At 44.0% G+C, this 15,305-nt stretch overlaps 1 non-coding gene across 1 annotated transcript; it reads left to right on the forward strand.

The window, feature by feature from the left end:
• Window positions 1-14,855: 14,855 nt before the first annotated feature.
• TRNAK-UUU (transfer RNA lysine (anticodon UUU)) lies at window positions 14,856-14,928 on the forward strand. Its single transcript has one exon. It is a non-coding gene; the product is annotated as a tRNA-Lys (tRNA).
• The last annotated feature ends 377 nt before the right edge of the window (window positions 14,929-15,305 follow it).

The raw sequence follows: 15,305 nt of genomic DNA on the forward strand, positions 1-15,305 counted from the left end.
TTTATCTGATATGGCAAGAATCTTTAGTAAAGGTATGGCTTAAGACAACTCAGGATGCGAGGTTTTTCTACTACTATTACAACTCGTACAACCTTGAGGAATCGAGACTAGTGTAATAAGTTACTAGCCTAGTGCTACTCCTCCGCAGAAGACTTGCTAGAATAGCTACCACCTTTTCTCTTGACTTTCCTTTGCCAAATAAATCCCATGTATGAAGCTCTCAGATTACGTACGAATCAATTAAACCAGCCAAACCAAAGGTTTTTTCAAAAGCATCAGTAGACGCAGAAAGAGATCCTATTCCCTAAGGCCTTTGTTATCGCTTTAAACTTCCCTATTTCCCATAGGAAGCCCATCTTCAAATCTACTTTCTCAACAAGCTCTAGCTCTAGGGCTTTGTAAAAACTCTCTTCTTTATCATACGATACGAGGCATCCAAATCTACATTCACATCCCCTTCTGAACCCAATAAGACATCCGTCTCAGTCGAACCAAACTCTCGAACCCGTCTAGAAATTGAGGATGCAACTTACGATTTAATCTGTTAAAAAACGTTTTAGCCACAAAGATTCTGGTTAAAGAGAGTTCTAACGTGGGGGGCGACGACATATAATTACCTTAAAAGGGGTGCCCTCCCTAAGACTTCCTCAATCATAGTTTTCTACTTGATAGACTAACTAATTACTAAACAAAATTACCAGATTAACCATCAATCATTCCTTATGATTCTAGGTGTTTAGGATAGGAAGAGGTCTAAGCTCAACTCACAGATGCTAAATAAGGCATTCATTAGAATTTCAATGCGCATTGATCGAGTAGTTAGTTCAGGTCTTTTTGCATGAGAGATCTCATTCCAATAGCTTTTTCGGGAAGGCTATTTTATTTTCAGGATGGAACCTTTATTCAGGACCACAGGACGAGATATGGTCCCGTTGAATTATACCTACCTGGTAAACCCCGCCACAACGGTCGTTTTCTACCTCTCGAACACATGGATGCCAAGCTCCTTTTCGTTACGATTTTAAGACTCCTAGTTATAAATTTGATCTTGGAGAAAGGTGAGTGGGCTAGGATCAGGCTATTGGATCGAGCAAGGTTAGGAAAGGGAGGCAAGGCAAAAGGCATGCACTAGGTACCACCGAAACGAATAGCTAACATAGTTATCCTGGTGATTTTGCCCGAAGAGTTTAGGGCAGAGTCTGATTATGCTCCTCCAATAGTTCACGCCAAATGTTGTACTTCACAAAAGATGGAAAACAAAGAACCAAATCATGAGACTAGGGTGCCCACTCTCCATAAAAATGAAGAGGTGGCTCACGCCGGTGAAAGAAGCAATAAAAGAAAAGTCTGATTCCTGATCCAAAACCAATTTTTTAAATGAAGTTAGAAAGAAGTTGTATTGCTCCGAAAGAAAGGCGGTAGGTGGGCTTAGATAAGAAATATAGGAATTTCTTCTCTATATCAATCCTTCGATAAAGCAAGAGACGACTATAAAATAAACTGACTTTTCCATTTACCGGAAGAAAGGTCGTCAAACTAAGAGTCTGAATAAAAGGACTCAGTCCCCGTGAATGACCTAATGTTCGTCGCCTCTAGCCGATGCGCACTATAATGAGTTAAAATGCTTTCCTTTCTCCATACCTCCTACCCTCTGAACTTCCTGGATTGAGCTAGTCCAAAGTGTTTCCGGGAAAGCTAGGAACCCGTGTCAAACCTTTTGGCCCCGTGTTAACCACATAAAAGAGACGCTTCAATCTATTCCCTCAGTTATATTTGACTTAGACCCAGAGGATATCCCAAAGTGGGCATTCGGGCTCATCCCTCCCTTCACGATCGCAGTCCTTTTAGCCATAGGGTTTTCTTGCTCGCTCGTAACTCCTCTGTTGGCATTGGTTCATTTTTAGTATGGCTACTGGGGATTTGATTCAATACAGCGGATGAGGAAAAGCCAGCAAGCTTAGACAAGATAGAAAGTAAGGAAGATAGAAGGTGGGTAGCGAGGAAGAAATCTAATAGCCTACTCACGATTCAACTTCCTATTCAAGTGAATCCGCCTGGATCGAGTCAGGTCTGGGATCTTTCCCCATAGCTTTTTTTCTTTATTCTTTATCACCTAATCTTTCTTTTTGTTGTTGAATCTCTCTTTGATTAATCAATGTGTGATATTCCGAATCCTCATTACTAATGGAATCCAAATGATCTCTGGATTGATCAGAAGATCCTTTCAGTTGGCTAGAATCCATTACATGAACGAAACTAGATCTTTTGGAATCATATTGAATATTTGATGATATATTTATAAAAAACTGATCATTGTTTACCAACCACACTTTGTCTAACCAAATCCAATTCTCTCTCGATACATTCCTCAAAAAATCCGATTCGGGCGGATTCTTCCCCCAACTAACGAAGACATCTTGGCGGAATTGCCACATATGAAATTGAGCACAGTTTTGCAAAGAAATAGCCCACTTCTTTCTCGAGAAGAGATGGGAAAGATGCTCAATATCATTTGATTGAATAATTGACCCAACCCCTTGTTGTTTGAAGAAACCCTCCACTTCAATTGGTATATTTTCACGAAAACCAGACATGAGATAAGAAATCCAGTCTTTCACTAAGGTTTCGAATAGCGGTCCCGAATTCAAGTTGATTCTATTTCGACTCTTCCTCATAGAAAGACGATCAAAAAATTCCCAATCATGGTCCTTGCGGATCGGATTATCTATATAATATACAAAAAGAAACTCTAGATATTTGAGATCTTTCTCTTTGAATCATTCTGAAGCAGAAGGGGCGTAAGATCCTTGCCGAATCGAATTATTCATTTCATTCGCTACTGGAGCCCCTACTATTACTTTTCAAGATGAAAAGAGGATTGAATCAAATACGAGTTTCACTACTGGGCCAGAACCCATAGGCACCGGACTGAGGTATGAAATGAAGAACGAGTTTCACTCGCTTCGGGGTCAAGCTTAGATAGAAGAGTCCAATGAGTCCACTAGTCTAACAATGGAAATTCGATAGAAAGCTCAAGTGAGAAAGTCACAATCCATTGAATAAGATCGGCTCAAGGTGAGAGCTCAAAAAATAAAGAAAAGTATGCGCTTTTAAGGCCAGTGTGGAGTAGCTAGAACGGATGGGAGGTAATTCGTCCTACATTGGGTGGCTTGCTAAAGCCTTGTGTTCGTTTCAGTGACCTGGAGTCTTCGTTTGGGAAGTCTCCCTCTATGAATGTGAACTATGGAGGAAGATGGATTTGATGTAGGAGCAGAGTGGCATCTGGAGTAGGGTAACAGGTTCAGACGACCTCAAACTGGATAGAGCAGGATTGGTGGAACCTGAGGTCGTCTCAAAATAGAAAGAGGTGCAGACGTCCCAATATGAGGGGTTCCAAAAGGAACTTAAGAGAAAAGAATAGGACTGGAAAAAAGGTCCACTCTTATAGAAGAGCTACAGAGGAAGATGCGGATTCAGTCCGGGCTAAGTTCATAGGTATTGCTTAAAAATATCAATTTTGTAGAAAAATAGAGCACTGACCTAAACTAGACCTCTTCTAAGGCAGAACGAAGGTCAACCTCAACTCAGGTAATCACACCTTTCTTTCTCGACGATCAAAGAGTCAAAACTAGCTTTCGAGCTAACCAACCATGGAGCTACCAACCAACAAGCAAAACGAGTTCTGATTCATGGATAACTAAGTTTTGACAAGGGAGAGGGGGCCCAAACCATTAGGAGGAAGAAGCAGATGGAAGACAGGGTCACTTGTGAAAGAACTAGCCGAAGGGGACCATCACAGTTGGGGCAGTGGATGACATGCTAGCTCACCAAGAACATCAGGAGAGGTTGGAGAAAACTTGGTTGCGACAAGTCAATGAGAGGTTAGGTCAAAGGATTTCAGACAGAAGTCCCATCAATCAGAAGAAAAGGATGTTCTAGGAAAGAAGGAAACAAGGATATCCAAAAGAATTGGCTTTGAAGGAAGGCATGAATGAGGGGAGACCGGTCTAAGGGCTACAAGATATGCTACAAGGTTGAATCAGTCCACTAAGGGATGATCTCATACATGATTTCAGCGAAGTGTTCAATTCAATGACTTAGGCGATCAAAGAAAAGAAGACTTGAAAGAAAAGCCTTCTATCCCACAACTAAGGCATCCATCCAATACAGAGAGATCATCATATAGAATAACTCTATCCTTTGAAAACCACCTATTCCTATCATCTACTACCTTTACTAGGGTCAAGATTCATGGTTAGGGAAGGATCAGGTCTTTTTGAGAGCTTATTGACCCACAAAAATAAGCTTTGTGACCGATGTCTTTGAGTCAGCTTATTTTCCGTGCATGATAGAGCGTGAGGTTCGAGGGTTGTACAAACAAATTCTTTATTCGATCACTTTTCGCTAGCCTTAGTGAGTAATGAGATAGCGTATGATCTGTGTGCTAAGCTAGCAACAAGCATTTTCTACTTCAACAACTTCTACTTATAGCTTAGCAGTTGTCTTTCAAAATTTTCTTTTCTCTTTTCTTATTCATTTAGATGATGACAAACGAACTGAAAACTGCGAATGCTTCTAATTAATTGAATCTTTTGCTAGAATCCAATTTTCTTATATATATAGTAGAGTGATGTCTTTATGACAATTTGTCAAGTAAACCTGCGCCCAAACTGCTTACGTAGCCGGTCATCGTTTAGCTAAGATCCTTGATGACTGATTCATAAACCACTAACGCTTTCAGTCTTGTGGTAAGTGTTCGCATAGCGACTAAGGTCCTAACAACTTGATGTCATACTGTTCAACATGAGGGACATCTAACTCCTCTAACACAGATAACATAAAGACTAGGATTATATGCTTAACATAACGACTCGTATGCTTTCACAAAAGATAGAGGAGCGACTCCGGAGAGAGACATCTAACAATTCGACTAGAGCAGATCCAGAGACTTCACCCCTTCCTTTAAGATGTTGGGCACTACATTCTATAAAAAGAAAGTTAAAATGAAAGGTAAACAAAAGAGAGAACAAATGCGACAGAAAGCGTCAGAGCTTCGAAAGCCTGAAATTGAGTATCCTTGAATTGAGCCTGTCGTATCCTTCCCAACCCAAGACGACAAGGCGGTGACGGAACTACGACAACTCCAGAAAGCATCATATGTTTTCTTTCAAGGCATGGGTTATGGCATAGGAGAACTCATGCGACTATTGGCGTTGGGGAAGCCATGCGTTAGGTAAACTAACCGCACATTTCAAGCGAAGGAGTGAAAGCTACTCGACTGTAATGGTTGGAGAGGACCTACAACGAGTTGCGGTTGCTTCGCAAGCAATACTCGACGGTATAGCGCATGCGTCTCATCGTCTTGGGAGAACTCGTAGTTGTTTGAGTCGTTGCATTAGGGGAATACAACTACAAGAACCAGTCATCCTAATGCTACTGTCAAACCTACTTACATTGTCCTTATTACCACTCATCGGGTAGTTGTTCCGTAACACCACTAGTCGTTATAGCACTAGTCCTTTTTGTTCGGCGTTAGGGGGATGCACGAGTCATCGCTAGCTTCATCGATTATTTTGAAAAAAAATCGGTCACATTGCTGGTTGTTTGGAATGCTAAGGCCGAAAGGCAGGCGGTCGGGAACACTAAAGGCGCTTGCTCTGGGTGCTAGGGGCCGTTGCTCACGCAAGCGAAAGGGTGTTTTGGAGCACTAAGGGCGACTAGTGGTTGCTTCGCTCGAAGACTGAAACCTTTTCTTGCACCACTAGAGTGGTTCTGGCACTTTGAGTTGTTACCAATAGTAGTGTAAACAACATCCCCAAAACTAGAGCATGCAATATCCCTCGGTGTCTTTATGGTAACCAACAGGAGGAAAGATAATAGCTGGTCTAGGAGCCGAAAGAGCTCAACTGACTTAGTTGTAGAGGTGCCGTTGGGGAATTCACACGAAAGGGAACGAGGAATTCTCAACAAAAGAAGTGCTATATGAACCGTGTTCCTTCTTAGAATAATCATACGCTATCATAGGCGCTTCTAATTTCTTTGGAGATTCTCAATGTAGCATGCGCAGAAATATGCCTAGCTACTTACTACTCTACAACACTTAAAATAAAAAATGAAATGGAATTCAAATTGGTCGAGAAAAAGAACTGCACTAGTCGGAATTTGGGGAAAGATAGAGAGCTCTCTAGGATCTCCTGATCAAATTGAGAGTTCACTTTGCCAGTCGATGAATATGCCCCACTCAGCAGTTCGAGGAGTTGGCTAGATACGGGTTGAATCCCTGCCTCGAAAAAGTCAGGACTTTTGGGAAGATTCCAGTATCTAACCCATCTCTTTCTGCCGATTCCCCAGGTTGTCGGAATCTCTGGTTCGATCAGGACCAGGAGTCCCATTCTCTATTCCCATTCTCCACCGGGTCATCAAGTGATTAGCCAGCTCAATCCATTTTTCCATCCGATGATCTTCACCCTAGGACTGACTCTGTTCGACCTGCCTTGATTGCCTAGCTAATGCTACCGTCGCAAGCAACCTCTCAAAGAATAGGGAGTGAACGACCCTTCTATCTAGATCGGTGATTCCGTTCGGCCGAGCCAGCTATCGAAAGTCTTGCAAGCAACCTACACTAAGCTAAGCGAGCTAGAAGCTAAAGTGAATCTTTTTTGGCATCTTTTTCTTTGCTTTGACCGCGACTTTGTTTGGTCTTCCTCTTTCCTTCGGCCCATCTTTCAAAGCTAGCAAAAAGTTCGAGCCTTCGGGATCTCTCTTGAACGGCGGTCGGTCAGTCCTTTTCTTCTGTTGATGCTGAGACTGATGCTTTGACTGTCTCCCATATCATTCGATAATAAAGATCCACTACTTGCCTTGTCGACGCTAAACTCAGTACCTCGCTTCCTTACTAGTACACCTACTAGACCCATACTCATTACGAATGTGTTCACCAGACATCTGACTTAGCAACCTTCTGCTTAGACCGGCAACGATAAGGAAGGAGATCTATGGATAATGGGATATAGAAGTCAGGTGCGATTGTCAGCTCAATCAGAGCGGAAGTGGTCAGGCAAGGTTATCGTCAGACAATGTAGTGCAAGTGACGGGTAACGATTACCATATGAAGAAGGCGACTACAATGGGAGATGAAGGCAAATGGGGCTTTCCATAAAGATGTAGCGCTTGCAAGGCAATTCAGACGATGTTAGCAAGATGTAGAGCTAGCTAGGTTAGGGTAGCTCTTGCCATAAAGAAGCTAGCTAGAAAGCAGGTCAGGTAGGCGAGCGATAGTACAAGCAAGCTAACACACGGGCAAGGTTGAAGCAGTCTTGCGCAACCTTCAGATTATCGCAAGCGCAACCTTTGACCCCTTCGTCGACAACCTGTCATTTGTTCGACTACTCGCGGAGCCTGCTGCATTTAGGTATAAGAAGCCACAGCTGGGAAAATAGTGTAAAGCAGTACTCATGTTAAATTATGTCCCTTGTAAACGAAAGAGCTCATGCCATAAATTGCTAATGAAGACCGGGTCCCCAGTCGCTAACAATTAAGTGTGGCATTCCATGCAATGAATATTTCAGTCAATGACGTTTCCAAGGGAGATGTTTTTCTTTGCCTTTCAAGATATTGCGTATAAAGAGAAAGATAGCCAGTCCTCTTTGGCGGCCGAGAGTGCTATGTAAAAAGGACCAACAAGGATCCTATCCTAAAGGAGAAGGAGGAGGAGTATGAGCTAGCATTAGGGGCAGAATCGAATGATTACGAGATAAACAATGAGACAAAGGAGAGCACTTAGACAATTCGCTTTGATTACAGGGAAGTCTGCAGGTAGGAATTCCTCAGGGCGCATTACGGTTTTTCACCGAGGGGGTGGATCGACGCGAAGAATTGATCTGAAACGAAGCACTTCGTCTATAGGCATTGTAGAAAGGATAGAACATGAGCCTAATCATTCTTCTTGAATTGATCTAGTATGATGGACCGGGGCGGTCCGCTAGAGAAAATGCTACACGACAGAAGAGTTCGCTCCGCCGCGTAAGATCCTCAAATCAACCACGACTACCATCTACAGTCCATTTTCATTCTCTTCCCTTCCCGGGAAGGGGGATCAAAGAAAGGTAGCTTGCTTCTCTCCTGGACGGATGGCGACTTATGTAGTGGTCGGCCTTCCTACCAGAATACCTTCTTGGTCAAAGAGCCCCTTTTTTACTAGTACGGATGCAGGAAGCAAAAAAACTTGTGCGAAGGACGTTTTCTTCTCTGCCCTCTCCTCTCCAAAGGCCAAGGGAGAGACTGCATCCCTTTCCTTCGGTAGCTCTTTTGGTTTCCCAAGGATAGCGGTAGCTGGGGCAAAGCCCGCTTTCTTCGCTCCGCAAATGAGAGAGAAAGTCAGAGGAAAAAACACGTTCTCTCTTTGCGAGATCCGAAAGTGGAGGATGCATAGCATTCTATGGATATATAGGATCAAACGTAAAGCAGCACTCTCTTGGCAGAGTTTTAGGTGGCAAGAGACTTTAGGGATTGTTAGAGATTTTGAGCATAACGAATCGAAGCTGAAGACGGATCAAGGTATCTTGCCGGCCAAGCCAATAGGGGAAGGGGTGAAGGATGGAAGGTGTAAAGTAGATCGTGCACCAGTCGTGTGACTCATTGGTCCTAAGCAATGTCTTGCGCGAAGTGACCCACTTAGAAAAAGCTCCCCTTTACGTTAGGGGAGAACTAAAATGCAACTTCGATCGAATGCAGGTATCAAATCCCGCCGTTGAGATGTCCAGCGGATTCCTGGGCCTTGACGAATGGCTGGCCACCTTTTACGTTAGAAGAGCAAAAGACCCAGGGCATAGTAGGATGAACCAATGTGAATGAGTGTAAGCTTCATTTCCCGAACACGATTGGTGATGACCGCACTAGGTGCTACCGTGGTAGCAAGAGAGGCCATGCGATGACAATTTAGAGGTTGTTACTCAGCATTCCTAGTCACACGGGAAAAAAGGTCAAATGGCAAGGCCATATGCCCATTTGGCTCCTAGCGGAGTATAGCTCACCTCCAAACATCTGATTGGGGAATGGGGCAACACCGATGAAACTCCGATAGAAAGGGAAGGCCTTCCAGGCCGTATGCCCATGGGTGCTGGATTCTTATAAAAAGCACAGGCTGACTCGGAGACCTGGGACCTTGGCTTAGTAGTGAATGAAGGGAAGCTCTTCGATCTTTCTCTGCCAGCGGCTTATGTATTGGTCAGCCTTATAAAGCTCGCTAAGTCTCGCTTCCCTCTCCCCTTCACTTATTAATTAAGTGGAAAATAGTCGTCGGCATTCTATAGACTTGACCGACTCTACGAAGCTTTGCTTTTCTTATAATCGGACCGTAATGCCTCCCTTCATTTGCTTGCCTCCTTTCAGCTCAGAATGCCTAATGCTGATTATTTAGTGCTAGAAGCTAACCGCCATAATCTCACCCTTCGGGTCTCGCTTCCAGCGTAGGAGGCTAAGCATTCTGCCAGATTTCCCGGTCTGGGAGCCCCGTTCGCCTTTGGTACTTCAGTAGCTCTTCTAAAATAAAAAGTGCTACTTCAGCCTTAACTACAACTACATTACGCAAGCCCCGCCGATACCTACCTATAGAGTCAAATTTAAATAAAAACGTACTAGTGACGGCGACTTTCTAGGTTTATGGATTCAGTCAGCTAAACTCCATCAAACTTCTCAATCAATATCAACAAGATGTTGTGACGGCTTAGGCTTGGATTACATTGGTTTGAATGTAAATTAAAATAAGTGGCCTTTATTCAAACAAAGGGAACCAAAGGTTTCCTTATTTAGAAGTACAAAAGTAGTTCTACTATTAAGATGTTTAATATTAATAAGAAATATTCAATGTTGTAGCTGTAGAACAGAATGTCGTTCACCTTTACTTTGACTTTCTGAGAAGGACTTAAGTAAATAAGTTTCCAAAGGTGAACACCCCCTGTCCTTTATAGTATAGTCGTAAAGGGCTTCTCGGAAAAGTCAGGAAGAAGGAATTCGAAAGGCCGACCACTATCTCATAGGCATTCTGGTGGTAAAACCGACGACTACACGTCTCTATACCAAGTCATGAGAGATAGAGAAGCCAATACACTGTTTATAGGCAAAGGGATGAAAGCCCGACGAAGGCCTATGCTACAGTAAGAGAAAAAGTACGTTGAGGTTACGAAGTCACTTAGCCGTATACTATACAATGGTAAAGGCGTCGGTAGAAGTCACGTTAGCTGTGGATATAGACTAGGCTATAAGGAATGGAGTCAACAACTATGGACCGAGACTACACTAAGGAACAAGGAAGCTTGACTGAGAAAAGAAGTTAAGGAACGAAGCTGCTTCTCTAATAGCCCCGTTGAATAGGAGGGCGAAGGCTTTTTGAAAAAGTCTTTTTTGTCTTGTAAATGCATTTTTTTCTATTTATAGAGAGGGGGCTTCAAGTTCTTAGGAAGAGCCGTACGAGACAGCTCACGTACGGTTCGGGAGCCGAGCCCATGCGCAGGGGATTAGGTCAACACTTATATAATATCCAGTCATCAATTGGAAGCGGGCAAGATGGTGATGAATTATGATTGGTCTAAACCTTCGACTAGCAACTTATTGCAACCTGCCCAGAATGCCCATACAGACTAAGACCTTATTCACACAACGAAGAAAGGCTGAGTGGAAGGGGGCAGTCAGCTGGCTGCTTCTTTGCCATGCGCTTTGCTTCGATTTATTTTATAGAATAAAGAGACCAAATGAGAGTGAATGTCAAGGGCATGCAATAGAAAGGAGAGTCCCTCGCGCGAACTACTACTACTAGAAAATGGTGAGACCATTAGTGAAAGAAGGACCAAGGAGGATCCTATCCTAAAGGAGAAGGAGGAGTAGGAGGAGTCAGTTTTCTTTGAAGATCGAGGAACGTTTGTCGGACAATTATGCCATTCGGAAGAATTCTTCCACAAAAGAAAAGCCTGTTACGAGTAAGTGGAGAGGAAAGATCTCTAGGGATTCTTATCTCATTCCATTCCAGTGGCTCAACTAGTAACCAATGGCGAAAACTCAAAAATCCATGGTTTCCCGGTAGAACCCTATTTCTCCCAAGTTATTTCGGAACTGGAAAAAGGAAGCGTTTTTTCGCACAGCTTGCTCATAGTGCAGGTCCCACTTGTATATCGTATTTGGACGAAGAAGCATCAGACAGGTTGGAGTTCTTACCTTCTTGGGACTCCATGGACCAAGATATGCTTTTATTATATGGTCAATACTGATCTACTTTAGTAGATCATATGGATGTAGAAAAAGCTCTTAATTTGGATGAAATAGAAATATCTCTTTTCCATTTCTATTTACCTAGTTCATATCTTTGTTTCGTGTGTTCCTAGGAGGAATTCGATCTCGGAATACCACCTAAATAACTACGGCCAGAGAGTCAAATAGGTCGGGAAGAAAGAGTCTGAGGTCGGGTCGGACGACATACATCTTGGTTGGTTCCACCACCACTAGAGATTGGACATATATATAATCTTTCTTCTAAAAAAGGGATTCTTATATATATATTTTAAAAATAGCTGCAAGACCAAAACGGGGTGCAAAAAACCGAAAGCCCTTCTTTTATTTAAGTTCCTCCCAGATACATGGCTTACATACCCGGCTCAACATTCTTGGAAAACAATCGAATCGAGGGTTCGGAGGAGAATTGGCCATTCAATCTTGTGAACTAATCGAGACCGAAATTGGAAAAAGAGATACGAACGGAGAGGAATAACCAATCGATGAAAGAACATGAAACCATTCTGTTTCAATAGAGGTACGAGAAAGGGTTGGGGGCAATGAAGTAGGTGAAGTGGTTGGATTTTGCGAGCTGTTCCAACCACTGCTGGATGTGATTCCAAGAGCCGAACGAGAATGAATACCACACAGAAGAGTCAAGACCAGGCTCCCTAATGGAATGTTTAACCGATCCATTCCGGATCGACCGAATTGGTACGGAAGTTGTAACATGGGAAAACCACGGAAAACACGACTTATTTGAATAACCCGGTGACCTACCAATTGTAGAAGTAGGATTTTTGGCAAGCAATAAGCACTTAAATAATACAATTCAAGTGTACCATCTTCTTTCTCATTTCGAGGAAAAGGTGCGGAAGGAAAAGGAAACAACGGAGGGATCCGAATCGGACCTAAATGGGAATGACATGAAAAGTCTTTTTCAAAACCTAGCATTAAGGGCGTTACGACGATATACGAGAGGAATAGAGAAAAACTCGTGATTGGTGTGGAGGGGAAGATCTGTTTATGATATAGTTCAAGAAAGAGTCGTCTCATTTCCTTACTTCTTTCTAATTCATTCACTTCAAGACTGGTTCTGAACGCCGCGTAACATCATCTTCAACCAACCTCCACCGTACTTTCGGTGCGACCACTAAAGAATTGCTTATACACTAAACAGCTGCTTATATACATTTACTAAAAGACTGACTTTCATTCATTATCATTAGTCCAGCGTGAAACTAAGAAAGAGAGATGTGCCTAAGGCGGCATGTAAGCAAACTGTGCACGCTAAGAGAAGAGGAGAGATGTTCGCAATTACTACCACAAGAAAGCCGCCCCCTATCTTCTAAAGGGGCCCGTCACTTCGTTCGTACCTTCTTGGCTTAGGCTTCCAACTGAACAACATGGCCTTGCCGCCCCGCCACTAGCAGAAGCTAAGCGCTTGAAAAGCGCGCTAAGAAAGGTTGCTTCTGTCGCCCTTTCTGTGCAACAGTCCACCAGTAGCGGAAGAGAGGGTTACCGTACATACAAGAGTCTTCCAGTTCTTACGGAAGCTCTTTCTTACCAGTCAATCAAGTAGTACAAGAACTCTATCTTATCTTATAGCCCGGCGCGGCGGGTCGCCTTTTAAATTAAGTAGATAGAAGAAAGTCTTAAATAGATAAGGAGTAGGTGAGTGAGTGAGTCCTCACTGACCTGAGCGATTTCGATCACCTAGCAGGCCTTTTATTTGGTAGGTAACATCGCCAAAGCGTATCATCAGATTTGACTACGAAGGAAGGAACTCGAAGTGAAAGGGCACCGTCTTGTGCAAGGCAACGATAGTTGGCCCTCTATCATCTTCTATCTGGTAGACTTGGTAAAAGGGCCCCGACTTATTTCCAGAATAAGAGTTCGACCGCGGCTTCCCCCTTTTTTTGGGGGGGATCAAGTTCCTTGCCAACTGCCACCTATCGACCCCGACCTCTTTTCATTTGTTTTGGATATTACCAAACCTAGCCTAGCCTTCGTAAATCACACTAAAGCGGACACCCAACTATGGAAAAGCCTCCTTAAGGGTGGGTTAGGTTAGTCAATCCGGCCCGAGACGCGTTCGTTGACAAAACCGCCGTAGGAATTCCTACTTTTCAATAGAGCGGAGGCGAACTGATCAACGAGAAAGAGGCCCTACTCACTACAAACGAATACACCACAAGATCGAACTGCACTCATGCCTCTCCCGCATCAAGTTGACCGCCCCCCTACGTAGTGATTCTATCAATCATGTACGTAGGTAGGACCCTCCATTCTGATTGGTATATCATGAAAAAAGAAAGCCATTTGCACCAGGCGCACTGCGCTTTCCCTTGCCCAGATGTTCGCCTTTCTAAGTCAAGTAATGGTGACCCACCGAAGACTGGAGCTTCGTAACATGTTGACGAAGGCCCCCGAACTGAGGGTTCGGTCAGTAGAAGGGACGACTTTGTCTCCACGGAAGAAGAATAGCCCCGCTCTCTAGCCGACTGATCCCGTTGATCATATAACTGGGAGGGAACGTGTCACATTAGAGGTGAACGATCAGAGGTGTCCTCTAATCACCACGACGAGGCTGGTCCCTCTTTTAGTAGACTCAGCTATGAATATTCATGAAGAAATGAATGCCGGGCTCTTTCTTTCACTGCTAACCCCAAGAAGTTTCAACATGCTGAAACTTTCCGTTTCGTCGAGCCCCGAGCTTGTGGTCCTCCTTTGAGTGTGGGTTCAATTGAATGAATCTGTCAAGTCAAGGAAAACGTACGTAGCAGCAAGGATGGTGCATCGCCTATTTATCGTTCTCGCTCGGGAGCCAAAACGAACACGCCTGCTACCTACTGTACTGGACCTTCGACCAGGCATTCTACCTTTGTCGAATCGGAACCAACACCACTGCATTGCGCTCGAACAGTTGAGCGGCCGCCGGCCAGCAACTTCCGTGCACAGATATAGATTCATTCTTCGTACCTGGTCCAGCCTCACAACCCTTCGCGGGTTGGTAAGAAGTCAGTCTTGTTTGGTAAGACGGAATTGGACAAAGAAAAGAGAGTGCTCGACCGGAACAACGGCCAACAACGTAATTACATAGATAACTGCTCCTCCCCTGATCCTTAAGGCTTTAAGGCGAACCGTATGGCGGCTGGAAAGAAAGACGACCTCACCTTCTCTGGTGTCAGTGAGAGCTATTTGAGTATCCCCCGTTGACCTTCTTTTGTAGATAGAATCTTCAATGAGTGGAAACAAGCAACCTTACTAAGAAAGGTGCTTGTTGAGTAAGGCCGGCTTTCGAGCCCAAGCCCCTTTACTAGGTTGGGCGCTTGAGCGCATCTTTCTCATATCGATCAAGGCTTTCCTTGAGTTTGAAATAAGGGGCAAGAAGCAAGGGCGTAGCAGCTGCGCGAAGTTGCGCCTTAGCGCATCCGTTTTCTTGCAGGAGTGCTAACGCGCGACCTTACGTTTTCTTCCGCTTGCTCTGCAGTACGAGCCTCATACAGAGCCGCGCTCCTTTAATATGATGAGAAGAAGGGGGGCCGGCCTCTTTTCCGTACCAATCCTTATTTACTACTACATCTTTTTTGGGGTGTATAGCTCAGTTGGTAGAGCATTGGGCTTTTAACCTAATGGTCGCAGGTTCAAGTCCTGCTATACCCAAACCTACCTTACACTCTACTATGAATAAGGATGCATAGTAGCCTTCAAAGATGACTCTTTGGCCTTTAGACTCGCTTCGGCGACTTCGCCCTTTAAGTGACAAGGGGGTGAGCCGCTCCAAGCGGAAAGCGATAGTGAATCCCGAACTTGCCCACGCTCATCCAAACCGGCCTCAAAAAGCGATCGGAAAGCGAAGCCCTTCCTTCCAATCCAAGCCGGCGAAGCCGCCCCTATATCTAACCACCGCTCACCCCGATCACATATTGGCACGTTCATGATGCATCATAATCAAAAGGCCGTAAAGTAAAGAAGACCTATGCATCAGTGTACTGTCATGATCACATATTAGCTCGATTTTATTGACGGCTTGAAGGCGA

This window comes from Nicotiana tabacum, chromosome 20, assembly GCF_000715075.1.
Source record: "Nicotiana tabacum cultivar K326 chromosome 20, ASM71507v2, whole genome shotgun sequence".
Taxonomy (NCBI): domain Eukaryota; kingdom Viridiplantae; phylum Streptophyta; class Magnoliopsida; order Solanales; family Solanaceae; genus Nicotiana; species Nicotiana tabacum.